Source organism: Pseudochaenichthys georgianus, unplaced genomic scaffold (assembly GCF_902827115.2).
Source record: "Pseudochaenichthys georgianus unplaced genomic scaffold, fPseGeo1.2 scaffold_494_arrow_ctg1, whole genome shotgun sequence".
Taxonomy (NCBI): Eukaryota; Metazoa; Chordata; class Actinopteri; order Perciformes; family Channichthyidae; genus Pseudochaenichthys; species Pseudochaenichthys georgianus.
The window spans coordinates 36,191-62,929 of record NW_027263056.1 but is presented as its reverse complement, the minus strand read 5'-3'; the positions used below and the strand labels follow the sequence as shown (position 1 = coordinate 62,929).

The 26,739-nt window shown below is 40.2% G+C and overlaps 2 long non-coding RNA genes across 3 annotated transcripts; one reads left to right on the top strand and one right to left on the bottom strand.

Annotated features, from left to right (window-relative positions):
• The first annotated feature begins 968 nt into the window (after positions 1–968).
• LOC139433478 (uncharacterized) lies at positions 969–3,980 on the top strand. Of its 2 annotated transcripts, XR_011642932.1 has the most exons (4): positions 969–1,469; positions 2,271–2,392; positions 3,227–3,306; positions 3,606–3,980. It is a non-coding gene; the product is annotated as an uncharacterized lncRNA (long non-coding RNA). The 2 variants fall into 2 exon arrangements; XR_011642931.1 differs by lacking the exon at positions 969–1,469 and having other exon boundaries at positions 1,797–2,392.
• Positions 3,981–4,924: 944 nt separating this feature from the next.
• LOC139433477 (uncharacterized) lies at positions 4,925–6,545 on the bottom strand. Its single transcript, XR_011642930.1, has 3 exons — positions 6,403–6,545; positions 6,122–6,161; positions 4,925–5,801 (listed from the first exon to the last, which is right to left on the bottom strand). It is a non-coding gene; the product is annotated as an uncharacterized lncRNA (long non-coding RNA).
• Positions 6,546–26,739: the final 20,194 nt, after the last annotated feature.

Genomic DNA, 26,739 nt, shown 5'->3' with positions numbered 1-26,739 from the left:
CTAACAGGTCCGTTTTCCACTGACCTTATTTCGAGCTATTTTCCTAAATCCTATGGAGAAATCCCATTGCTTTTTTGTCGAGGGAAACCAAGCCCCCAGGAAGTGCACCGGAGTCTGATGAGAATATTCGTGCTGGTCAAACCGCGGTACTACACTTTAGGTAGCTGGGCCCGGAAACACTTTTTCCCATTGACTTACATTGGGAAAGAGTGGTCTGTAACTCGTTGGATATTTTTTTTTAAACTAAATAAACTACCCAGTATGAACGTTTGTATAGCCCTTATTAAAAACATTCGTTCCTCAAGTTGTAAAAATGTGCTAATAACGTTATTCTGAGTTATTTCCCTCGGCATTATGAACGTGCATATAACCCCCGGGACCGCGCCGCCCGGCACGTTCATGTTACGTGTTCAGCAGGTTCAGCAGTACATGCGTTTGTCTTTACCCATGGATGCACAATAACAACGGACCATATCGCCTTACTGCCATCCCACGGAGCTGTAATAATGGATATATTGCACATGTTTGCTGTAATTCATCATTTGTAAAATATTATACTACATGGGCTGTATGATGTAAATCTTGTACCATAAATGTTGTATTAAATAAAGTTAATATTACCGACGTTAGATTAACGTCCCAGTAGCTTATTATTGCACTTGCAATTGTTTTAGTTACTTGTGGGCTACTTAACATGAATAATCACAGTTACTATCCTTTTACTCCATCACATTTCAAAAAGAAATAGGCTATTGTTATTTTAACTCCACCACAGTAATCCATCATCAGCTTTACTTTTTAGATAAAGTTTTAACTCACAATTGATCATAACAGGCTTCAACATATACATTTTTATTAGGGATGTCAGTCGATTAAAGTGGCGAGCCGTGACTTTTATACCTAGGGCCTCTGACCCCCCTTCCCTCGAAAAAAGTTATTACGTCACAGCCAAGCGGCAAACTCTGGGGAAGAGCCGGGAAGCCAATACGGAAGTGCCACACACTGCAGTTCATATATTGGCCGATAGGCGATGGCTGCAGAAAGGAGCAATTTCCATAGACCCCCATGTTAAAATGCCCAACTTTACAGCGGAAAAAAACATGTTTTTCTCCCTGGCTCCATACGTTTTATTATCGATACAGTTAGATTCCACCTTCATGATTATGGATCTGTGAGTGAATTGTTTTCTAACGCGACCCTTTTATTTATATTAGGTCTTAAAGTTTTTGCATTAATTAGGGCGTGGTCACGTTGATGGACACGTACATGCCTCACTGTCAGCTAACAGCAACTTGTCCACTCTGCTAGGCTACAACCATAGAGGCTACAACGTTAGTTAGTCATAGTACTGTACTTGACCCTTTAGCTTTAGCCGTGTTCGTGGTGATATACCAGACAATTAAGATGTCGTGCTGTGCGCTTGAATGTACTAACAGAACTTCCAAGAAGTCTACTCTCAGCTTTTTTCGGTGAGTAAAATGATAATATTATACATGTTAACCCCGTTAGCAGGTGTGTGTGTGCTTGTTAGCTTAGCTTGTTATGTAGCTTATTAGCCAGCTAAGGATGTAACCCTTTATACGTGTGTGTATATATATATATATATATATATACAGTTTAGTTTATGATTCAGCCTTGGGTAAGACTTTTATAGTCTATGGCTATGACGCCCATAATGCTAAACGGGAGCAAATGTTAAAAGGGGACCCAATTATCTCAGTGGTGGGATAACCGAAGCTAACCGGAGCCGTAGCTAGCCCTTTGCGGCTCCGTTAGCTTCGGCCAGCGGCGGAGCCCGGCGTTATAACTGGAGATCAAGGAATGCAGCGAAACGCGGACTTGGTTCGCCTGCAGCCTGCTATAGTATTAGCTAAAGAAATGATGTTGAACAAGTCTTATTAAGCTGAACATCGCCACAATTGTTCTGCTATGTATCGGTACTTATTTTATTTTCTTAACGTGTGAATGACAAGCATTAAGAATAACAACAAATAGCTATTTATCTTGCATATTGTCTCGTTTGATTATGAATGTAACGTTTATATAGTGGAACTACACTGTTTTATCAAAACCAAAGTGCCACGCAGTAACTTGGTAGGCCCATGCATGTATTTCAGCAGGAAATGTGCAACCTAGATTACATTTACCAACACAGACTATATAGAAATATTTGTAAAAGTTGTTCATGCGTTATTAAGTGAATATGGCATTAACCCTCCTGTTGTCTTTGGGTCGGTTTTCCTGTATTTTTGAATAACGGTTTCCTTTAGGTGATCCAGACAGGCTGGACCAGTGGGTGCTGAACATCCGGAGGAATACATGGACCCCCAACGTTTCTTCTCGCCTGTGCAGTGAACACTTTGAGAGTCATCCCTTCAGCACGGACTCATGGGTACAGATCCTTTTTAAAAATAAAAAAATAACTTGGTTCCATTTGTGAGTGTAAATTGTTGTTACTAATTAAATACATGTTATACATCATACAATGCTAAATAATTGTTATGGCACAGCTTGCACATCCGTGATGAGTAATGTTCTTTTGATTAAAGGCCAAATTAAGATTTTGCCAGTTAAGTAAAGAAACATAGAAATCGATTTTTTTGCAAACCATCACATTTCTCTTCAATGTATGCAAAGACTCTTTATCATAGATAGAGAATTGCCATTTCCCCCCACATACTCTATGTTAAAAACAGATGAATTATATTACCTTTTTTTTACATTATTTTAATAGCAACATTCATTCATCTGTTGTCATCTTATAACTTATTTATCTTAACAGCTATCACTGTAAAAAAAAAAATGATTTAAGTTAATTTTACTATACAATATTTATCTCTACATTCTGTTCTTGCATATGTCTTATTATATTTACGTGTATATAGATTTCTGCCTGCACTAATTTATTATTCTTAATTTAATTTAGAATTTATTTTATTGTTTTATGTCTTATATAACTATGTTGCATTGTTGGAGGAGCTCGGGACAGATGATTTGCATTGCCATTCCTACACTGTAGCCTATGTGCATATGACATAAATCTTTTGAATCTGAATCTTGGAAACACGTAATTGTTGAATAGATTAACTGCATAGTTAACATGTTGGCCCTCTATTGTCTTTTATAATGCACTCTTACATTTAAAACAACATTATTCAAAAGAAAGTTGAATATCTACAGACCTCAAAAAGTTATTTTATGTGTTTTTGTTTATTATTTTTATTAGGGAAGGAGATGCCTGAAAAACACTGCAGTGCCCACCATTTTCTATTTCACCAAAGAACAACAGCCTGGAAGGAGAAGCAGGTGAGTAGCAATGACGAGGTAAGTGACACTCCTAGTTCGACTGTTAATAGTAATGAGGAGGTTGCAGATGTCGACCATGGTAGTGGTGAAAACAGTCTTGCTGCTGATCAGAGCAATATCATTATGATACAAGGCACACCCGAAGAAGCCTTGGTTGTTCCACATGTGGAGCGTAATGACATTCCAACAGTCAATAGCAGCAGCCAACAAACAGACTCCGCCTCTGTTCACTCTCACACTTGGGCTTTAAACCAAGTACTGAATAGTTTGTGCACACATGTGATCTTTCTTTCATGTAGGACGCTTGAGGGAAGTTGCAACGCCTCGGCCAATGGGATGTCTTCTCCACGTGAAAGAGATTGAAGGCATCACTTATAACTTAAGACAATTTTCCAAAAGTTATGACTTGTATTGGCTTAGATGGTAATGGATTACATCTAACACGAATCAAGATCGTATTGAGAAAAATGAAAGTGTAATCCTTAGTTACATAGGAAAAGATGTAATCGGATTAGTTTTACTTTTTTTAATAATAGGGAAACTCAGGATTACAATCTTATTCAAAACCTAAAAAGAGCATATATATGTAAAATGATCAAATTGTATCTCTTCTCTGGAAGCGGTACTGTTCTGTAGGCTAATACTAATACTAATTGTGAATCTATACACCTACTGCCTGAATCTGCTTTATGGTATTATATTATACATTTTAAGTAAAAAAATCATTAATATTTCTTCTCTCCTGTGTTTATTTGCATTGCATTTGATATTGAGGTAATCCAAAACAAAAATAAAGTTATCACGTTACATTACTTTTATATCTTGATACTCACATGAAGTTACTGGTTGTGTTTTTGGAAAGTAGCCCTCCCAACCCTGTACATAAGTTATATCATTTTAATTACTGATACAGTTGTTGCACATCTTTAATTTATTTTCTCGTGTACTTAAGTCATAAAATGATTCGAAACCTTTACTTTTCATAAAATGCAAGATGTAACTTTCAATGTGGCTTTATCACATTTTCAATGTAAATAGATCTGATTAAATAAAGAGTAAAAGCACAATCTTAAATGTTGACAGTTATCATTTGCCTATGCTTATTGTTAATGTAGTGGTGTTATAAACAAAATGTTGTCCTAAAGGAAATTAAGATGTTTTTTTATTTGTTGACAAAAGATTTAAAGTTGATGCTCACAACATGTGGGAACATTTATGGAGAAAAATGTTTCTATTGTAAAACAAATATTTATCTGCATACTGAACAAAACTCTCTAAAAGGTATTATCTTCTGTGACGTTACGACCCTGTAGGGATTGTGGGTATTTCACTTCATAATTACATTCTATGGTATGCTTATGACATTGATGCCAAAATACATGGGACTAGGGGAGACCTTCCTGTTGTTTGCATTGTCATGATAAATGACAGCGTAGTATTCATTGTCAAGATTTGTGTTTTTAAACTTGGGACTCTTTTCAGACTGCTCCGGCTTGGGAAAAGATTTGAGCCTTAATTTGTAATGTTTTCTGTATTGTATGGTAAGCTTATCCTTTCATTTGATAGTCCCATTTGGATGTGATAGCTAACATTTTCAGTAAGCAGTAGACAAAATAAGTGAAAATATGAATGTAATTTATTTTCAATATTTACATAAATACATAATTATTTTAACAAATCAAATAACAAAAAACATCATAACAAATACAAAATAAAAGGTTTGACAGACAGCCATGCCCAGCATGGGCCTGGAGAGCTGCAGAGTCCAATGGGGGTAAGAGGGGGGGGTGGGATGTGGGGAAGAGGAAGAGCAGCCATGTCAACAGTGTTATGGCTACAGATGTAATATCTAACTCAACATTAGCCATGACAGTCTGGGCTTAGCAAGGGCCTTAGAATACATACTCTAAAGGCCAAATCCAAAGACAGTGATACTGACATTTTAGCAGTTCACAGTCTTTGGAGGTGGTCTTTCAGGCAATTGGCTGGTGACTTAAAAAAAATATCATTTCTCCAAGGGGTGAAATGAACTCCATCTCGCAAAAACAGCCCAGGACTGTCATGTCTAATGTTGGAGTGGTCAACAATGGCACCATTTAGGCTATGAACAAAAGTAGCCATAACACTGTTAACAAACTTCCGGGCCTTGTCAATTTTGACAGGATTTGCACCAGCCCTCCACCGGCGCCTCTGGGAGAGCATGATCTTCAAGCCAGGGTGCCGATGGTGAAGCTGGTCCAGGTCCTCCTTCATCTGGTTCAGCAACTGAACACTGGGCACATCCCCCAAGTCATTGCCGCCACAGTGGATGAGGAGGACATCCGGGACTGCTCTTCCTAGCGGGGAGTAGGAAAAGAAAGGGAGGACACCTCTCCAGCGCAGTTCACCCCAACCGAACCAGCACACCCTCAGGTCGAGGCCAAGGTTGCTGCTGATGGTCTCTGTAGCTCTCTGGGCTCCACGCCGGACATAGCTCCCGATTATCCATACAGTCACTATGGGAGGAAAATAAATGAGTAACAAATGCTTCAGATCATGAGGAACATCAAATAAAGGGTTGCTCATTTTGTTCCTTTGACAATAACATACAAAATAACTATGAAATCACACCTGTATGGTTAAAAGTAACAAGAGAGCAAAACCACAAAAAACAGATTAACAGCACACAGTTTATATATATATATATATATATATATATATTTATATACTGTGTGCTGTTTATCTACAATTGTGCATACATGTATATGTATAGTATGTTTGTGTGTAATGTCAACCATCTGAAGTCCTGTAAAGTAAGCCAGGACCATCAACTTACAGGTTGTGCAGTTTGGCGTGGATCTTCTTTTTTCTTAATTCTGAAATAAATAAAAATGTTTTAATCAATATAAAAGCACCTTTCTTTTTCTACAGTCATATTTAATTAATCACATTTAATTCACGCAACACTGGCCATATCTCTGCTAGTTTACAAAGTTTAGTTACAAATGACATTTATATTAGAAAAACGGTGAAGCACTTAAAAAACAATTGTATAGTGTAGGTTCAAGAACCTTTAAATCAAAAGGACAAGTTTTGTAAAGTTACAGGGTATCTTACCTTCAGAATATGCCGGGAACGAGGAGCAGTGACCGCAAGCTGGGTTGTTAGCATAGGTTGTTAGCTTAATACTTAATAGAACATGTTAGCTTAGCTTCTTAGCCTGAGCTAGGTCTGGAATGTCACGCTCGGTGGCAGCAGGTCCCGCCCTGTCCCACCTCGGCTCCGCCTCAGCACCGCCTCTTTGCCCTTATTTGGAGCAGGCGGGAGAAGGCGGGAGTTAGACTCTGACGTCACTGTCGAGCCGTTAGTGGCCGACTCCGCCTACTAAGGGCTTCACGGCAACTCTGCAGAATCCTATGGGTGACGTCACGGACCCTACGTCCATTTATATATACAGTCTATGGTCACAGCGTATACTTCAGCGGAATATAAAAACGGTGCAAAACGCATCAATGACAGCGACCCTCTACCACACAAAACAACACCATTTATATAAACACCTATCATGACAGGGCACCCACAGCCAAGTAACAATTACAAATGAATTAAGTCGGCACGGCGGCCTACATTGAAAATGACTTAGGCCTACCTTTGATGATCAAATCACTTAAACACAAAGTCCATCCTCCTGTCCTTTTGGATGAAGCACTTGCGGGTCATGCAGCTGATTCTTTGCCACTGCAGTTTGTCATTGTAACTCAATCTTGAAAATAACTGTTTAATATTTTTTTGCAAACGATGTCATCACTATCACTGAAGTGAGCCATCATGAACGAACTTATGCTAATCATAAATCTATCGATTAGATTTATGATTCAAAATTAATAAAAGTAGGGTAGACATGTGGATATTATCCGGCTGAACAAAACGTGCATTTATCTAACAGGTTCGTTTTCCACAGGCCTTATTTCAAGCTATTTTCCAAAATCCTATGGAGAAAACCCATTGCTTTCTGTCGAGGGAATCCGAGCACAGCTTACTTCCGGGTTTTAGGACGCGTCACTGCACCCCTTGCATAGACCTCACAGCGGGCGGAACTTGTCATAAAGTCCGCGAAAATAAAGCCCGCCCATTTAGAGGGAAGATATGATTGGTCAATTGTACTGTCATTTGACATTACTCTCTCGTTGAGTTCAGAGCCATATAATAGAAGAGTTACGACAACGGAAGTCCAAAAACGGTTATCGTCACGTGGTTCATGTAGACGAGGATCGTTCCCCGGAAGTTCATGGCGGGCAATGTGAATGCATTGATAACAGGAGATAGAACTACGATTTTTGGTAATTATTAGTGAATAAAGGTTTTGATTTGCAATATGTGTATGTATTTACATCAATATGTTTTAAAAATAAAATAGAATTTGCTAATATTAAAGGTGGGGTAGGTAAGGTTGGGAAACCGGCTCGAGATCGCTAGAATTTGAAAATACACAACCGGAGAAAATCTGCCACTTCCTTATAGAGCCCCTCCTCCAACACACACGAACGCGAATGACCAATGAGGGCACGAGATAAGTTTGTGCCCCGATGGAAGGCTGACAGGCAGGTAGGCCATCCAATCCGATTGGTTGTACTTTTTACAGTATTACGGCTTCTACAGGTGACATTTTTTTATGGATTTTTTGTCAAAGCACTTAAGATATTCATTGCTATCGGGATGTTAAGAGCATTCCATGGAATATAACAAAGTGTATCTAGAGCCGGTTTCTGAAACTTACCTACCCCACCTTTAAGTGATAATATTAGGATTAGTGTGAACAACTAGTTTACATGTTACTAACAGTGCCTTGGTTAAAGAGCCTGTTGTTTATTTATAGCTTTTAATTCTTTAAAACCAATATTATCTTCTTAAACTTCTATGGTAGTCAGGAGCATCACTTTCTAATGTGTATTGATATATTTAGCGGGAGGGGATCTAAAGGAATGCTTTAAAATTCAGATTAGATTAATTTCTACCATTTTCTTAAATTCATGGTAGTTTCAGTAATCCCATGGTAATTGAGGACACAAGTTATCTAAATGGCTAATGTCATCTTCATGGCTTTCAGAAAGGACAGGAGACCGACAGGTGACTATCAAAACAGCAGCAGCAGCAGCAGCACATGATGATGATGATGATGTTAAATGTGTTGCTTTAGGAACATCCATTGCAAATACATGGGATTCAATACACATTGAATAGCATATCATGCAGTTTGTCTGTGCCTTTTCCTCCGTGTTGTCCTGGTTTGCTGTGCTGCCTCCTAGTCGCCACCATGGTTTGCTGTGCTGCCTCCTAGTCGCCACCATGGTTTGCTGTGCTGCCTGGGGATGCTCAAATCGCTCAGAGAAAGGAGTACGAATGAACGGCTTCCCCACTGACACAGAGCGGAGGAAGCAGGAGCAATTTCACGACCAACAGCAAACAAATATGTGATTTATATACAAACACTGCATTTGCACTTTTTCACAAAACGAAAACCACACCATTGGGAAAGCTTAATGTTTTGTTTAATACAAAAAAAAACAGGGACATTTGTATTATATCCTTATATGCTTAAACCAAATGCTTCTCATTTCCTGAGATGTGCTGTTTTCTTCTATCTACTCTACTTTGGGTTTATTCCCAAGCGCTTCAAGGCCACAGAGCTGCTTTGGCTACTGGGTTGAGACTCACACACAGTCACACATGAACTTCCCTACTCTGAGAACCGTTATGCTATCTACCGCTCAAGGACAGATGTCTAATAACAATGTGACCGTGTGAAGACAGATTTCTGAACTTCCCACTCCTTCTGTATATAAGCTTTGCTACCATATTGTATGGCGCACACTCACGCAGACTATTCTATGCTCTGTGAGACCTGTGTCTATTTTTTATTGTATCTTATGTATTTGAAGCTTCAAATAAATAACTAGAAAGACAGCTCTGTCTGATTCACCATTTATTTGTTTTGATCACTTTGACTTGTACTCTCCACAGTGTTGGGTCCTAGATTTCCATAACAGGCTTGAAAAACACAGAGTTGAGACTCAGGGTGCAGGGTGAGGGTCTCAGTGCAGGTATTCAGGCTCCATTGAATCCCCCTCTGGTTCTTGTGCTGAAAGAGGGAGTAACAGACAGGAGAAAGGGTTATACACACCTATATAGCACACCTATTGGATGGGAAATTGCCTTGGGGAGATAAGGTGTGGTCTCTGTTCCCAACTGAAGTTATGGAACTTTATTATTTGTGAGTTTAACAAAGTATGACAAATGGCATCAGTAACAGATATGATATGATGATATGAATTTCTATAAAGTTGTCTCACATTCTTGGTCATATTTTATATACAGTATGTAATGAGTATAACGTGTTTCCTAATACGGTGTATTCAACCACTATGGAATATGTATGTGGGCAGACACAACTGAGTTGTTCTGTGTGTGAAGTAACCTCAAGTCACTCGTTTGTCAAGACAAAAAAGGGCAAGACTAGGCTGAGAGCAGAGGCTATACCCACCATCTTCGTGCATCGCCCTGTGGTCAAAAAGAGAAGGGCCCCTGTATCTACAAAGCCCATAGCTCATGATCACAGTGATAGTGTGAAAGGTGACACAGGTATAATAAGTATGAACTCTTAGTAACAAAAGTAATATTTCTTATTTTTAAGTGGTATAATATTTTAAATGTTCGAACATTTACAGTGCCATGTCTTCTACTTATATTAGTCTCAAAGATTGAAGGAAGAAGGGAAGGGATCACTGCCCTCCACCTGCCAGCACCCAGCCAGAGGAGCGCAAACAACAAAAACAAGCAAGGTGTCCCGTCATGTACCTGGAAGTTTGGCTTGGCAAAATAGAGTAAGAGAGGGACTTGAAAAACCTTGGTGGCTCTCTACTCATGTTGTTACAGTTGTCTTGGTTACAGCTCTCAAAGTTTTTTTTTGTGCCATTTTCAAATCTTTAGAAAATATGAAAAAATTTAAGTGAAATCAACCTCTTCTCTGGAGAACAAACTTTGATTTCTCTGTCTTGTGAGTTTGCAGTCTTGCAGTTTTGCTCCTCCACCTGTAACATCACTGCCCCTCCACCTGCCATACAGTAGGTTACCAACAAGATTACTTATATAATACAGTGATAGAATACATGTTTAGTACTACGAACCTATTGCGGTGAGCATGTTGTAACTTCCGGTTGTTGTTGTCATCTCCGGGTATCCCGTGTGCCTGTTCTGTTGCTGATAGCTTATTAACTTAACTTAATCGATCGTTTTAAAACTCTTGATCACGGCAACTGCCTGACGTTGTAATCACACGTTACTACAGCTTAAGCACTCACAACTCTCATTCTCTTAGCGACTGTAACTCCACAGTTGCCTACACTCTTTTCGGGTTTGCTAACGGTAGCTACTTTAGCTTGATAGCTAGCCATGGCTCTTTCCCCACCCTCTGGTGCTATTTCCTGCTCTTCCTGTCTCATGTTTGGTTACTTCCCGGCCTCCTTTACTGGTAAGGATATATGTGTTAAATGTAGTATAGTTGTTAGGTTGGAGGCGGGAATCATAGCCATAGAAGCCCGGCTCCGCATCTTAGAAAGTAACTCAGCTAAAGTAAAGCCCATGTTAGCATGTGCGGACCGGCAAAAGGTAGCTCCTCTTAGCCGTCCCCCGGCAACTCCCGAGCAGCAGGGAGACTGGGTGACTGTTCAGAAGGGGCATAACGCGAAACCCGCAGGTCCCCACCAACCCGTTCACGTATCTAACAGATATTCCCCACTCAGCGAGACACCCGCTGAGAAGCCAACTCTGGTTATTGGTAGCTCTATTATGAGACACGTGAATTTAGAGACCGAAGCCTCCACAGTCACATGCATTCCGGGGGCCAGAGCGGGCGACGTTGAGGCGCATCTTAAACTGCTGGCTAAAAATAAACATAAATACGGTAGGATTGTTATTCACGTCGGTGGTAATGATGTTCGTTTACGCCAATCAGAATGCACCAAACTTAATGTGGAGTCGGTGTGTAGTTATGCTAAAACAATGTCGGACACCGTAATCTTCTCTGGTCCCCTCCCCAATCTGATCAATGATGACATGTATAGCCGCATGTCATCATTTCAGCGCTGGTTGTCTTGGTGGTGCCCAGCAAACAATGTGGGCTTCGTAAATAATTGGACAGCCTTCTGGGGAAAACCTGGTCTGATAGAGACGGCATTCATCCTACTTTGGAAGGTGCAGATCTCATTTCGGCAAACATTTCAGGGCTTTGTGGACTTAATCCATGACAAACTGGAGTTGAGACCAGGAGGCGGAGTCGCAGTCTTACACGCTTCTCTGCGCTCTCTCCTAGGCAGTCATCCATAGGAATCCCGAACCCAATAAAATACCCAATATTAGCGGTGTGTGTGTCTGCCCAAGGACAATTTAAGGTCAAACCTAATAGAGGTGTCATACATAATAACCTAATAAAAGTAAATGTAACAACTACTACAGTGCAACAAAACAGGAAGATTAAATGTGGTCTCTTAAACATAAGATCTCTAGCATCTAAAGCAATATTGGTAAATGATTTAATATCAGATTATAATATTGATATATGCTGTCTCACTGAAACTTGGTTGAGACATGAAGAATATGTCAGCATAAATGAGGCCACTCCACCCAGCCATGTCAACACTCATATTGCTCGAGGCACGGGCCGAGGAGGTGGAGTTGCAGCAATCTTTGACTCAAGTTTACTTATCAATACTAAACCAAAATTAAATTATACCTCCTTTGAAAGCCTCGTTTTTAGTCTTACGCATCCGACCTGGAAAACTTTGCAGCCAATCTTATTTGTTACAGTGTATCGTGCACCAGGTCCTTATTCAGAATTCTTATCAGAATTCTCTGAGTTTTTATCAACTTTGGTTCTTAAAACAGACAAAGTAATTATCGTAGGTGACTTTAATATTCATGTTGACGATGATAAAAATAGCCTTACTGTTGCATTTAACTCTATATTAGATTCTGTTGGTTTCTGTCAGAGTGTAAATAAACCAACCCACTGCTATAATCACACTCTCGACCTTGTTCTGACTTATGGTATTGAAATTGAGCAACTATTAGTCGAACCGCATAATCCTACTTTATCCGACCATTTCTTAGTAACTTTTGAAGTATTATTATGAGACTACAAAGCATTAGTCAAAAGCTCTTGCAGCAGAAACCTATCTGTTAGTGCTATAGCCACATTTAAGGAAGAAATTCCACCAATACTTAACTCGATAGCATGTCTGCATGTAGGGGAGGAAACTTATACAAAATGTACACCACCCCAAATTGATCATGTTGTTGATAGTGCTATAGATGCGCTGCAAATAAAATTAGACTCTGTTGCTCCTTTTAAAAAGAAGAAAATAAAACAACATAGATTAGCTCCATGGCATAATGCCGAAACCCGCAAAATAAAGCAAAAATCTAGACAACTTGAAAGGATATGGCGTTCCACTAAACTTGAAGAATCTCGTTTAATTTGGCATATTACTCTCAATGAATATAAGAAAGCACTGCGTAAAGCGAGAGCAGCCTACTACTCTTCATTAATAGATGAGAATAAGAATAATGCAAGATTTCTTTTCAGCACTGTAGCCAGGCTGACAGAGAGCCACAGCTCCATTGAGCCTTCTATTCCCATAGCACTCAGTAGTAATGATTTTATGTGCTTTTTTAACGATAAAATTGTTACTCTGAGAAACAAAATTAATGACCTCTTGCCTTTGACCAGTATAGTGTTATCAACAGCTCCCGGAAACGTAAGTTCTAATATTACACTAGATAGTAAACTAGAATGCTTTTTAGCCATAAACCTTGAACAATTACATTCAATGATTCTCTCTTCTAAACCATCAACGTGCATGTTAGACCCAATTCCAACTAAGCTGTTGAAGGAAGTTTTTCCATTAATTAGCACTTCTTTATTACATATTATGAATATGTCTTTATTATCAGGCTATGTTCCACAATCATTCAAAGTAGCAGTGATAAAACCGCTTCTTAAAAAGCACAACCTCGATCCAGAGATTTTAGCCAACTATAGACCTATTTCTAATCTTCCGTTCCTCTCAAAGATTCTTGAGAAAGCGGTCGCAAAACAGTTGTGTGATTACTTAAAAAACAATGATTTATTTGAAGATTTTCAGTCTGGCTTTAGAACACATAGCACAGAGACAGCTCTGGTTAAAGTCACAAATGACATTCTAATAGCCTCAGACAAGGGACTTGTCTCTATTCTTGTTTTGCTCGATCTCAGTGCTGCATTTGATACTATCGACCATGATATCCTATTGCAAAGACTAGAGCACTTAGTTGGCATACAGGGAACTGCTTTAGGCTCGTTTAGGTCCTATCTATCTGAACGCTCTCAGTTTGTACGTGTCAACGATGAATCTTCCACGCAAACCAAAGTTAGCCATGGAGTGCCACAGGGCTCAGTGCTCGGACCTATTTTGTTCACATTATATATGCTTCCGTTAGGCAATATTATAAGGAATCATTCTGTAAACTTTCATTGTTATGCGGATGATACTCAACTATATTTATCAATCAAGCCTGATGAAATTAATCATCTAAATAAAATTCAAGAACTGACTAAGGACTTAAAACGTGGATGACCTTAAACTTTTTGATGTTAAACACGACCAAAACTGAAGTTATTGTACTTGGCCCGAAGAATCTACGAAACAAATTATCTAAAGATATACTAACTATGGATGGCATTAATTTGGCCTCCAGTGAGACTGTAAGGAATCTTGGTGTTATATTTGATCAGGATTTATCCTTTAACGCCCACATAAAATCAATTTCAAGGACCGCCTACTTCCATCTACGTAACATTGCAAAAATCAGGCATATCTTGCCTCAAAACGATTGCAGAGAAACTAGTCCATGCATTTGTTACTTCTAGGCTGGATTATTGTAACTCTTTATTATCAGGGAGTACCAAGAAGTCAGTCAAGTCGCTCAGCTGATTCAAAATGCTGCGGCTCGTGTACTAACCAGAGTTAGGAAAAGGGACCACATTACTCCTGTTCTGGCTGCCTTACACTGGCTCCCTATAGAAACACAGGATAGAATTTAAAATTCTTCTTCTCGCCTACAAAGCCCTTAATGGGCAGGCGCCATCTTACCTTAAATAACTCATTATACCCTATTGTCCTACTAGGGCATTGCGTTCCAAGAATGCAGGGTTGTTGGTTGTTCCTAGAATCTCTAAAAGTACAGTGGGAGCCAGAGCCTTTTCTTATCAAGCTCCACATTTGTGGAATCAGCTTCCAGTTTGTGTTCGGGCGGCAGACACCCTATCCGTTTTTAAGAGTGCGCTTAAGACCTTCCTTTTTGATAAAGCTTATAGTTAGGGCTGATTAGATTCAGCCCCAAGTTTTGCTGATATAGGCTTAGTTTGTCGGGGGACATCTTACTTCTTCCTTCTCTCTGTCTGTACCTGTGTACTCTCATGTTCCGATTAACCCAGCTTCCCCACATTTCTTTCTTTTTGGTGTATATATATACGCCGGGATCCGGAGTCATGGATGATCTTGCGGTCCTGTGTCCTGGATCGCGAGCGCTGGATCTTGAGTCGTGGCTGTGGTCCTGGATCATCGGTCCTGGATGGATATCCTCGTGGATTCATCTTCCTATTATACACACATGCATTTCCAAACATCTGGACTACCTATGTTGCAAATGTATTATCTTTTCAATTTACGCACGGCATCTATTGCACGTCTGTCCGTCCTGGGAGAGGGATCCCTCCTCTGTTGCTCTCCCTGAGGTTTCTCCCATTTTCCCCTTGAAACTGGGTTTTCTTCGGAAGTTTTTCCTTGTACGATGTGAGGGTCTAAGGACAGAGGGTGTCGTATTGTCATACTGATATTCTGTACACACTGTGAAGACCACTGAGACAAATGTAACATTTGTGATATTGGGCTATATAAATAAACATTGATTGATTGACTTATATAAAACAGTAGTATTAAACTTACCTTGTGTTTTCACTCTCACTTAAGTCCCTCTCCCTTTGCCATCAATCCAAAATCAGCTGAGCTGCAACATTATACAGACAGGTAATAATCAACATAATCACAAGGACACAATATGGCTCTGCTAAAAACACTCACTCTTACACACACCAAAGTTATATTTATCTAATATTTAACTCCCTCCACCCCCGCATACACTCCCGTTTAGAAAATCCTCTTCTATAATTCAACAACGTTGGACCAAATGACATTAAGAGAACGGAATTTACAATTGAAAGGCTGTTCAACGTGTGTTGCTAACTTGCTTCGGTATCCTAGCTTGATCTGTTATCTGTAAACGTTCCCTAAATCTACTAATTTAGGGATAATCCACTGACATCCTTTAATACACATGTTAATTTGAATCAGATGTACTGATAATATCCGCAATATAAATCTTTAAACTTCTTCTTACCTTTAAAAGTCCGTTACGAACGGTCTATTATGCTGCAACTCTACAGCTCTACTAGCCTTGGCGCTAACTTCCGGGGAACGATTGACAGGCTCCACGATCCGTCATTGCTGTAAAAAAGTGGTCCATTGGAGTGAACGGAGATGTCGTAACTCTTCTATTATATGGCTCTGGTTGAGTTACTATAGCTGGCCCTCTGTGAATGTAGAGAGGGACCAACAAGCTCTCCCGTCTTCACAGTAACTCGCAGAGACGGCATTTAACCCTTCACATTCTAACAGAAACTGAACAGGCAGATTCGAAGGATTTATTTACTTGGAAATGTTATTTTAAATACAATTAAATCGAGTTATGTTGGTAAAACTAATGAAAAAGTAGGGTAAAAATAATATATATAATATTTATATGAACCTTCAGGCTTGGCGGGACGATAAATCACACGACTAACAGAGCGAAAGACCCCGTCTGCTGTGAAAAGATGGCCTTTCATGAATATATATGGAAAGAGCGTGTGTATCTTTGCCAACTCGCCATCGCAACTCTGCTCCCCCTGACATGATTGAAGATTGAGTGATTATGTGGCGCTGGTGGTGGCACACCGGCAGTTTGACAGTGGATTTAAAATCACACAGGTGCAGATATGCATTGAGTCTGTGAAAGGTGGGAAGAGAATGGAACACACATTTCTAGAGATATTGAACTTGAGGAACACACACATGCATCAACATTCAAGCTCAACCTTCGCACTATAGCAGCTTTTTGGCCTGTAACCTCCATCTGCCACCAGACCAGGAAGAGTGACAGCAAAAATAGTTTGAAAACATTATGATTTGTGTGGAAACATTTCATTATTAAGATTTGAGGAACTTGAGCAACACACACATGCATCAACATTCAAGCTCAACCTTCGCACTATAGCAGCTTTTTGGCCTGTAACCTCCATCTGCCACCAGACCAGGAAGAGTGACAGCAAAAATAGTTTGAAAACATTATGATTTGTGTGGAAACATTTCGTTATTAACATTTTGTTGTATTTGAACCTTTTTCCTTTTTCATTCTTGACCCTCCTTAGCAACGGTCGTTACAGTGCTTCACAGTGGTCTGTTCTACTGTATTAACAATGTGTCACATGTTCTGAATTGACCAATCAGAATCGAGTATTCAACTAAACCGTGTAATAAATATGTCTGTGTTACTGATGACCAGCTCCTTTTCAAATTAAAATAAAAAGCCACTCTGAGAACTTTATTTAGCCTCTGTATTGTTTATGGTTGAATGTGGGCCGCACATTTCTTTAGATTCTTAAGTGGGCCCTTAGTTGAAAAAGGCTGGGAACCGCTGCTCTACAGTGTTTTACTAACTTGGATATCATGCCAACTGCCGACCCCATCCCATTTCAGCTGGAATATTCGGCCAAGGAAATGCAGCTGGAGAGGCCGTAGGCGGTAATTGCAAAGCAGGACTCTACCGTCATGAGTACCCTTTGGACGTGAGAAGCCTTCGCTACATGTAAGGACTGTCGTCACGGATCAACACATTCTCACTCCCAACTCGGCCTATGTTGACATTATGTCAGGGTCCCTGTCGTCACTTTCCAACGCAAAGAGGGCCCTTTAGCGTCAAGTTTCAACTATCAGGGAGTCCCATTGACTTGCATAGTGCTCCCTGAACGTTGGTGATAGACGAGTTGGGATCGCGGCAAAATGCTCTCCGCAGATCCATTCTCACAGCGTTTATCAACCTTTTTCTTACTCAATATCAAGCCAAACTTATTGTTTTTACTGCTTTATTTTAATTGAATAATGTAGGACTTTTGTTGCCGTCAGTTATGGGGAGAGTAGGGGCTCAGAATACTGAAATCTGTATTGTTTCATCGTTTTTTCCTTCTAGTTTTGTATTCTTTTCTAAACAACACAATTTTATGTACTCAACAATAACACATAATTATCCTTGTGTTTATTTATTTGTTTGATTAATAAACACAAGTTGGAGTCCGTCAGGACCGAGGGTCGGAGCAGCTCATATTAGTTGCTTAAGAGAATTTTACACCCGGAAGTAAGTATTCTCTCCGCTTCGCTTGACAAACCCTGTGATAGTCCTCAAGCTCTGTGATTGGATGTTTGAGTGTGGGCCGAGGGTTACGCTGAGCGTCGAACAGCACTTTGAAATGGGATGAAACCACGGCAGACTGTCAAACTGGATTTGAACGGGTCCACCCCATCCCCCCCTCCCCCACCAGAACTACACATGCTGGCTATTGTGTGTTTCGCAACATGTTCTATGGCACGTCTCTACTGGGAATTGTAGTTTTAAAAGACGTTTTCGTATTTCCCATAATAAGAAGTTGCCAGTATTAAACTATGTACATCCCTGGAGGTGTAGGGAATAGGAAACACGCAAATTTAAAACATATAATTAATAAATGGGTGAAAATTGCTTGTGCCCATAATGGGCAGCATTAATATATACCCACATGCCAGCTAAGGTCAGAAGAGCTTTATGTAACAGCTGGTCTTATGTCTGTGACCCCTCCTGTTGTTAATTGATAACATTACATTACATTAATTGATAAGCCTGAAATATGCACTTGTCAAGGTTCAGAGGCGCATTTTGCAAATATGGCAGTAGCCATCGATCATCTTAAGATAAGATATACTTTATTGATCCCAAGTTGGAAACATTTGCGTTACATCAGCATGTGTAACAGTTGTAAATATGCAGTGGTGTTTATTTGTATATAATCACACATTCTGTGTTTTATATTTATTGAATGTTCAATACCTGACAAGGTCGGAGATGAAAAACTTGGTCGCAGGTTCCTCAACAGTGGATTACAAGACATCTATCAATATGTGTGTATACCTCCACCATTAAACTGTCGTATTCTGCACATTTCTTATACTATCTACATACATCTTATAAGAGTATAATACGTATAATATCAGTTAAAATAAGTGCTTAAACATACAGTAGTTAACATTGCAGGAAAGCAATATATTAGTACTTTGTCAAGCTTAATATTTATACCCCCAAAGCTTTTTTCTTATTCAAAATAAGACCTTAACCTAAAGTATTCTTTAATGTTTAAATAAAGCCTTATTAGTTTGTCTGTCTGTGTCTCCTATTAATATCTAATAATAAAAATAATACATTTCAATAACGTGCTTTAACCACCAGGTATCCCTTTCTATCAGCTGTGCACCGTTATGGTGTAAATATAGCCTATCTACCAATTGGATCAAATATAAAAGTCAGCCGAATTAGTTTTGATACTGCAAGGAGACGTATTGTGTGAAGAGAAATTGAAGATGTTGTTTAATTGCTAATATATTTATGATCCACGTCACGTTTTCAGTTTTGGCGGCAGTTCTTCCTGTTTGTCTAGAAGTCTTCTCATCAGGGCTCTATAAATAAAGAACTACGGCAGATGTGTAATATTGAATGCAGCCGAACCGTGTATTACAATGCCGTTATGTGATGAGTTTCAAAGACAAAAGCAAGCAAACTCGGAATAAAGTATTATTTTATTTAAAAAAATGTCACATCACATAAACACCATATCCCAGCGTGCGTTGCGGCTAAACCATCCAATCACAGAGCTTGAGGACTATCACAGGGTTTGTCAAGCGAAGCGGAGAGAATACTTACTTCCGGGTGTAACATTCTCTTAAGCAACTACTATGAGCTGCTCCGACCCTCGGTCCCGACGGACTCCAAAGGTCCGACATTATACAATCAAACAAATAAATAAACACAAGGATAATTGTGTCTTATTGTTGAGTAAATAACAGTGTGTGGTTTAGAAAAGAATACAAAATTATAAGGAAAAAACACAGATTTCAGTATTCTGAGCCCCTACTCTCCCCATAACTGACGGCAACAAAAGTCCTACATTATTCAATTAAATAAAGCAGTAAAAACAATAAGTTGGCTTGATATTGAGTAAGAAAAAGGTTGATAAATGCTGTGAGAATGGATCTGTGGAGAGCATTTGCTGCGATCCCCAACTCGTCTATCACCAACGTTCAGGGAGCTCTATGCAAGTCAATGGGACTCCCTGATGGTTGAAACTCAACGCTAAAGGGCCCCCCATTGCGTTGGAAAGTGACGACAGGGACCCTGACATAACGTCAACATAGGCCGAGTTGGGAGTGAGAATGTGTTGCACGGATCGGCGACCAGGATACCTCAGCTTTCTCAGTCAATAGAGCACTCACTGAATAATGTATTGTCTCAATTGACTGATTGGACATTCACATGGGCAGTTGTCCACTTTGGTAGTTGTGCATTCACCCAAATACAAAAGGTGAATGGAATTTAGTTTGGAGCAATATGCGTTGAAAAATATTCTACAAGTTGAATGGTCAGGCAACTTTAAAAATATTAGTTTTGACACAAATTCAACAATGCTTAACATGTGACTTACATAGGTTATTTATTTCTTTAGGACATGAGTACTCTTATCTGAGCATAGCAACTTGATAGCGTGTTGTTTTGTGATTTCATTATTGAAGGGGCACCTGTCTTTTCCTGTCTACAAACTCAGCCTGCTTTTTGTTGTAGGAAACTTCTTTCTTTTGAAGAAACAATCCAAATGTCTGTTCAAAATGATGTACTGTATGTGAATTGTGCAGAATATCATGGACATTGATTGATGTTAGAATGTAACTCCAATTAACGCTGCCATTGTGTGTGGTCCCCACAGAGCCTTCAGCAGGGATGAATGCCCGTTGTCTTCCAAATCTAAAAGTAACTAAAGGTATACATACATGTAGTGGAGTTAAAGTACACCATTTACCTCTGAATTGTAGTGGAGTAGAAGTACAAAGTAGCATACAATGAACATATTCAAGTAAAGTACAAGTATCTCAGAATTGTACTCAAGTACAATACTTGAATAAATATACTAAGTTACTTCCCACCTCTTCAGATACAATGAGTTGGAGCACAGTCAATAGCACGAGTGTAACTTATTGATGTCATTTTATTACAGAAGTAAACAAAGGACTCCAATGGAGGCGTTTCAGGCAGGGGGGGGGGGGAGTGTGTGTTGGAACTTTGGGATTTTAGCCTTTGCAGATCATTTACATGCACAAGAACATACTACAGGAAAGGGAAAACCCCAAAAAGAATGATCGGGCCAATCTTGAAACAAGCTTATCAAGATGAAGGAGGTAATTTCCCTCCTATTCCTCTGCTCTCTCCCACACACTTTCTCCAACTTTCCATTGTATCAAGTCATTCTCTCCTTCATCTTATCTTAACCTCTGTTCTTCTCATCTTCATTTCAAATCAATCCTTTTATTATTTCCATCTCAATGAAAGTACTTTTCATTTCCCCCGATCCTTTCTCCTGGCTTCATTTTACTCCTATTTCTCACAATTGATTTCCACTTTAACATATTTTTCTCCTCTCCTATCCTATCTACTCCCATCTCTTCACTCCTCTCCCCAACGGCTTTTCTATCTGTTTTATTATTTGTTATATTCAGAATATAGGGGGTCTCCAACCTTTCTTCATGTGAGAGCTACTTTGAAAAAATGAAAGTGGCCAATCACATCACATCGCTTACATTTTATTCACATAGCCCTCATCAGTTTAATTAAGCTACTTTTGTACACGTGTGAAATTGCAAAACCCAAAGCTTATCAAAAATCTTAACTTCACATTAAGGTCCAAGAAAACGAAAATGTCTCAAATATTATTATGGCCCACATATAACATCACTGACAATTCACATAAATGTCCAAGAAAAAAGACACTTTTTTCACTTCTTATTATGGCCCACATAGTAAATACACCTTATCACCACCTTACAAGCATCTTGCCATCTGTAAAATAAGTGCATTCACTCTTTTTCACAGTTAATGAGATGACTGGCACTGCATGGAGTCCACCAGAGGTGTATGCTGTGTGCCCACTTAGGTTCACTCTAATAGAGTCATTTAAATGTTCATCAGTCAGTCTTGTTCTGTATTTAGATTTCATGACATTCATGTCATGACATCCTGGTCCTGGTTCTAGGTCAGGTGGAGGGATTATATCTCTTCGCTGGACTGGGAGCGCCTTGGGATCCCCCAGTCAGAGCTGGTTGATGTGGCCAGGGAAAAGAAAGTTTGGGGCTCTCTGCTGGAACTGCTACCTCCGCGACCCGACCACGGATAAGCAGGAGAAGATGGATGGATGGACATTCATGTCAGAAAAAGCTGCTTCACAAAGGTATGTAGAGCCAAATAAAGCAGTGCTGCTTGGTGATGTTCTTATAGTTTTCTGGGTCTACAAGGCTCCAGAAATGTTGTGAGTTTTGCAAAGACTTAAGCTGAACATGATTTTGGAGATGTATAACCTCCATCTCCACAGGATTGACACTGAACAGTGCAGCCATCTTCTTAGTCTTGACATGAAATTATAAACCATAATAAATCAATTGTATAGGTCTAGCCTCCCTATATCTGTGTGAAATTGTTCCATCCTCAAAAACTAATATTTCTGCAGTCTAGCTGCAGCCTCAAGCAAGGTCTTCTGCTCAAAAAAGGACACTGAATGTCCTGAATGTGCCATCGCAAACATGACTTGAGTCTGAACGCATGCAGGAGACAACAGGAGTATTTACAACAGCATATAAATACAAAAATAGTGCATGTGGGTGCACACTTACTCTCTGATTAAGTTAGCATTATCATCTAAATCGGTGATTAAGTGAATAATAAAGTTTCTATCAGGTTACCATCAGCCTGCCAATATTTTTAGGGCGGGGTTTGGAGTAACAGAGGAGACGGTCTGCCTTCACAAACTTTACACACGTATTTATCAACTGAAAATAGCAAGAGGACATTCATACTATGCAATCCAAGACTTGATTAAATCCACCAAAAACCTGACATGGTGCTAACGCATATGGAAGCAAACAAGAGACAGAAGTATTTTAATTTGATCAGACACCGCATTTATAGCATTGCAAATAATTACTTTTGAAAATCATGTATCTGAATTGTGTTGCTCCGAATTTACCGATGTGAAATAAAAATGTAAAAATTGAAGTTAAAACAATTAGAATGTTCAAAATCAGATCCCAAAAATTCAACTGAAACAAATTTGAATGCACAATTTCGGTGTATACAATTTGATGTCCAAAATTGCGATGCAGCATCATCTGGGCTACTCAGACAGGATAAGCAATCGAGCCTGAATGCAATCAAACCGACTTCTGGCCTATCAGAGCACGGCTTTGTCAGTCATGTGATCACAACAACCCGGTAGAAAAATGACGGAGAACAGTGGGGCTCGCCGCTCGGGTAAGTAACATGGTAAGTAGTCAGTTTGTGCTCTTTATTTTACAAGCAGTGAGGGCTCGATAGCATTTGTATCTTACATTAGCTAGCTAAATGAGTGAAGTAGCCTTGTGCCGGCTGGAGCTGTGAAGGCACCACCGTCACGCGCATGTGCAGTGCCGGCTGGAGCCGTAAGCGTGACATCTCAGCTGGCTCTAAGGAGCATACAGCAGGAGATACTCACGACATCTGCCTGGGCTTCTCAAAACAGTTATACTTTATCTGTTTTCACAAGCCCAGAGAGAGTCAACCCGTATTCTGGAAGAAGGGTTTTATCTATAATGCCCGCCGAGCAGAGTCAGATTACGCAGGAAAATGTCCTCGTAAAGCACCCGCTCAACATGGGTCTCATAATAAAACTAAACCCCGCGCACCACGGCGTGCGGAGAGTATTGGTTACTATGTAATGCGTAGTGGCACTACACCCGACTTTTCTAGTGTGGGACGCGCCTACGGGTGCAGTCCTTTCATGGAAGGTGGTCACCACGGACGCATGTCAGACAGGCTGATAGGGTATTTAAGAAGGTCGCCTGGTGAGAGGTCTCTAGAGCAGAGACCTCCAGCGGGCGCACAGTTTTGAATGGGCTCAAAATGACCCCATTTGAACCCCTGGAAGGAGCTGACATGAAACATCTGTCACTCAAGACAGTGCTGTTACTGGCTCTGGCATCCGCTAAACGGGTCAGTGATATCCATGCACTGTCTGTACATCCCTCATGCACTCAGTTCGCCCCAGGGCAAACGAGAGTGTTGTTGAAACCCAACCCTGCCTTTACACCAAAGGTGGTTGGTTCGTGTACCCCAATTGACATTGAGGCATTTCCTCCGCCGCTGGTTTCCTCCGGGGAGCAGCAGCAGGATCTGTTGTGTCCAGTCCAGGCTTTACACACATATATGGACAGATCAAAAGAGCTTCGTCTTAATGACCAACTCTTCGTGTCCTGGGCTAACCCTCACAAGGGTAAGCCTGTTACTAAGCAACGACTATCCCACTGGATCGTGGAGGCGATTGCTTGGCCTATACGAGTCAGCATTTGCAAGCACCTTCGGGTCTGCGGGCTCACTCGACTCGGGGCCTGGCTACATCCTGGGCTTTGTTCAAGGGTGTTTCGATCCCAGACATCTGTGCAGCGGCGAGCTGGTCCTCGCCGCTCACTTTTGTCCGCTTTTACAGGCTAGACGTCTCCGCTCCAAGCGTGGCCCGAGCAGTGCTGGGCACCTTGTTGAGTCGGGACTCTACCTGTTAAATTCTGGTTGATCGGTGATTTTCGAGATAAGCTCATCTGGCAATACGGGAGCTACAATATCCCATAGTGAGACATCGAACGGAGTGTTATTAATGAGAACTATAGGTTACTTACGTAACCCCAGTGCTCAGAGTAACATGAAATGAGATGTCTCACCAGACGGCCCTCCTTGCTATGGTGAAGCGAGAAGAGGTGCTTATTTTGAATGACGCATGCGTTGTGGCGCAAGCTACTTATAGGGGGTGATTTCCCCTGACGCTGAGGTCAAGATCACCAGCCAATTAGGATTGGCGTAATGAGATTGATGCTTCTGTTTGCTCCGCGATGAGGCGCATCCCATAGTGAGACATCTCACTTCATGTTACTCTGAGTCCTGGGGTTACGTAAGTAACCTATAGTTTTAATGATACAGTCTGGTTATTATGCTGTTTGGAGGAGGCATCACAGGTAAGAGTACTAACTAGCTACCATCACATGTACCTTAGCTTGACTTAAATGTATTAAATGTGTAATTAAGTGATATCAAAATATAAATAACTAATGTCATGCAAACATATTAATATTTGCTTGATTCCAGTGTTGAATTTAGCACAATTCCATACAAACGTTAAGGGATTTTATGATTCTGAAGTATTATGCTAAAAACTCAATAACTTAGATTATTATTTATAGTTTCATGTCCGCTTACCTTAGAAATGTAAAATGCGACGGCAGTGTGCAGATGGGGAGCATATTAGCTTAGCTTGGTAGCTTCAGCTAGATCTGGAGCTCGGTGGCAGCAGGTCCCGCCTCGGCTCCGCCTCTTTGCCCTTATTTGGAGCAGGCTGGAACAGGCGGGAGTTGAACTCTGACGTCACTGTCGAGCGGTTAGTGGCCGACTCTGCCTACTAAGGGCTTCTCAGCAACTCTACAGAATCCTATGGGTGACGTCACAGACCCATACGTCCATGTATATACAGTCTATGGTTATTACCGATGCAAGAGTTGACTTAGCTGTTGTAGTTGGAGCTCATTTTGAACAATGAGCTAACTAATGATTACTTTCATAATGGTTTAATGCAGGTCTGGTTTGTTCAAACTCTCAAAATAGTAGGACATGCTGTCATAATTACCCAGAGTCCGAAGTGACACCTGTACAATGTTAAATCACACTGTAAAACACAAAACAACACAAATGAAGTTCCTTTTAGACTACAAAACTAGTCAGTGTGCAGGTCTTCGTGTTACAATATAAGTGTCTCTTAGTGAATGTCCAGTACTGCTCTTATATCTCATAACATAAACCAAGGTAATGCTCTTTTCAAAAGCAAAAAAGACACCAGAGCCTGTTTTAGATATTGTAGCTACGCAAGGAACAAAACTTGAAGTTGTTGCCTGTTACAAATACCTTGGTATCTGGCTTGATGATTGTCTCTCTTTTAACCTGCTAAAAAAGCTGAGGGTTAGGCTACGGTTCTTTTTCAGAAACAAGTCCTGTTTCTCGCTTGAGGCCAGGAAAAGGCTAGTCACTGTGACCTTTTTACCTGTGCTGGACTATGGTGATTTGATGTATATGAATGCAGCTGCCAATTGCCTGGTCAAGTTAGATGCTGCGTATCACAGCGCACTGAGATTTGTGACAAACTGTAAAGCATTAACCCATCACTGTACCCTGTATGCAAGGGCTGGTTTGCTTTCACTAACTGTACGGAGGCTCAGTCACTGGTACATTTTTATATACAAAGCCATGTTAGGGAAACTTCCATCTTACATCTGCTCCCTGATCTCACGGAGAATTGTAAGTGGCTCCTGCCTGAGATCGAATGCTGTGGTTTTATTAAATGTGCCAACTGCTAGGACTGTCTTAGGGAAGACAGCTTTTAGATGCGCAGCTCCTCTGTCTTGGAATAGTCTGCAAATTAAATGGAAACTGAACAATCTGGTGCCACTAAATGTTTTTAAAGCTCGGTTGGATGCTAGTCAATCAGAAGCTATTGGTACCTGTTTATGTGGATAATTATGTAAATGATGCTGGATGATGTTCTGTTTATGCTTTTATGTTTCATGTGGAACTACTTGAGCAGGTCTCCCTTGGAAAAGAGATCAATGATCTCAATGGGATTTTATCTGTATAACTAAAGGTTTGAAATGAAATGAACATCAGCTTTTCCTTTCCCTCTTGGATGTTCTTCTGGACCCTCTGAGAAAGAGGAAATGGTGAAGCAGTCCTGTCTCTCAGGCATGTCCTTTCCAAACAGAAATATCAAAAAACATATTATTGCAGAGCAAGTGTGTTATTTAAGAATGAGGTGTGATTGTTTGTTCAGGGCAGAGACGTTCACAAGTCTTTTGCAAGTCCAAGTCGAGTCCAAGTCAAGTCTCAAGTCTCTAAAAAAATAAAAGTCTC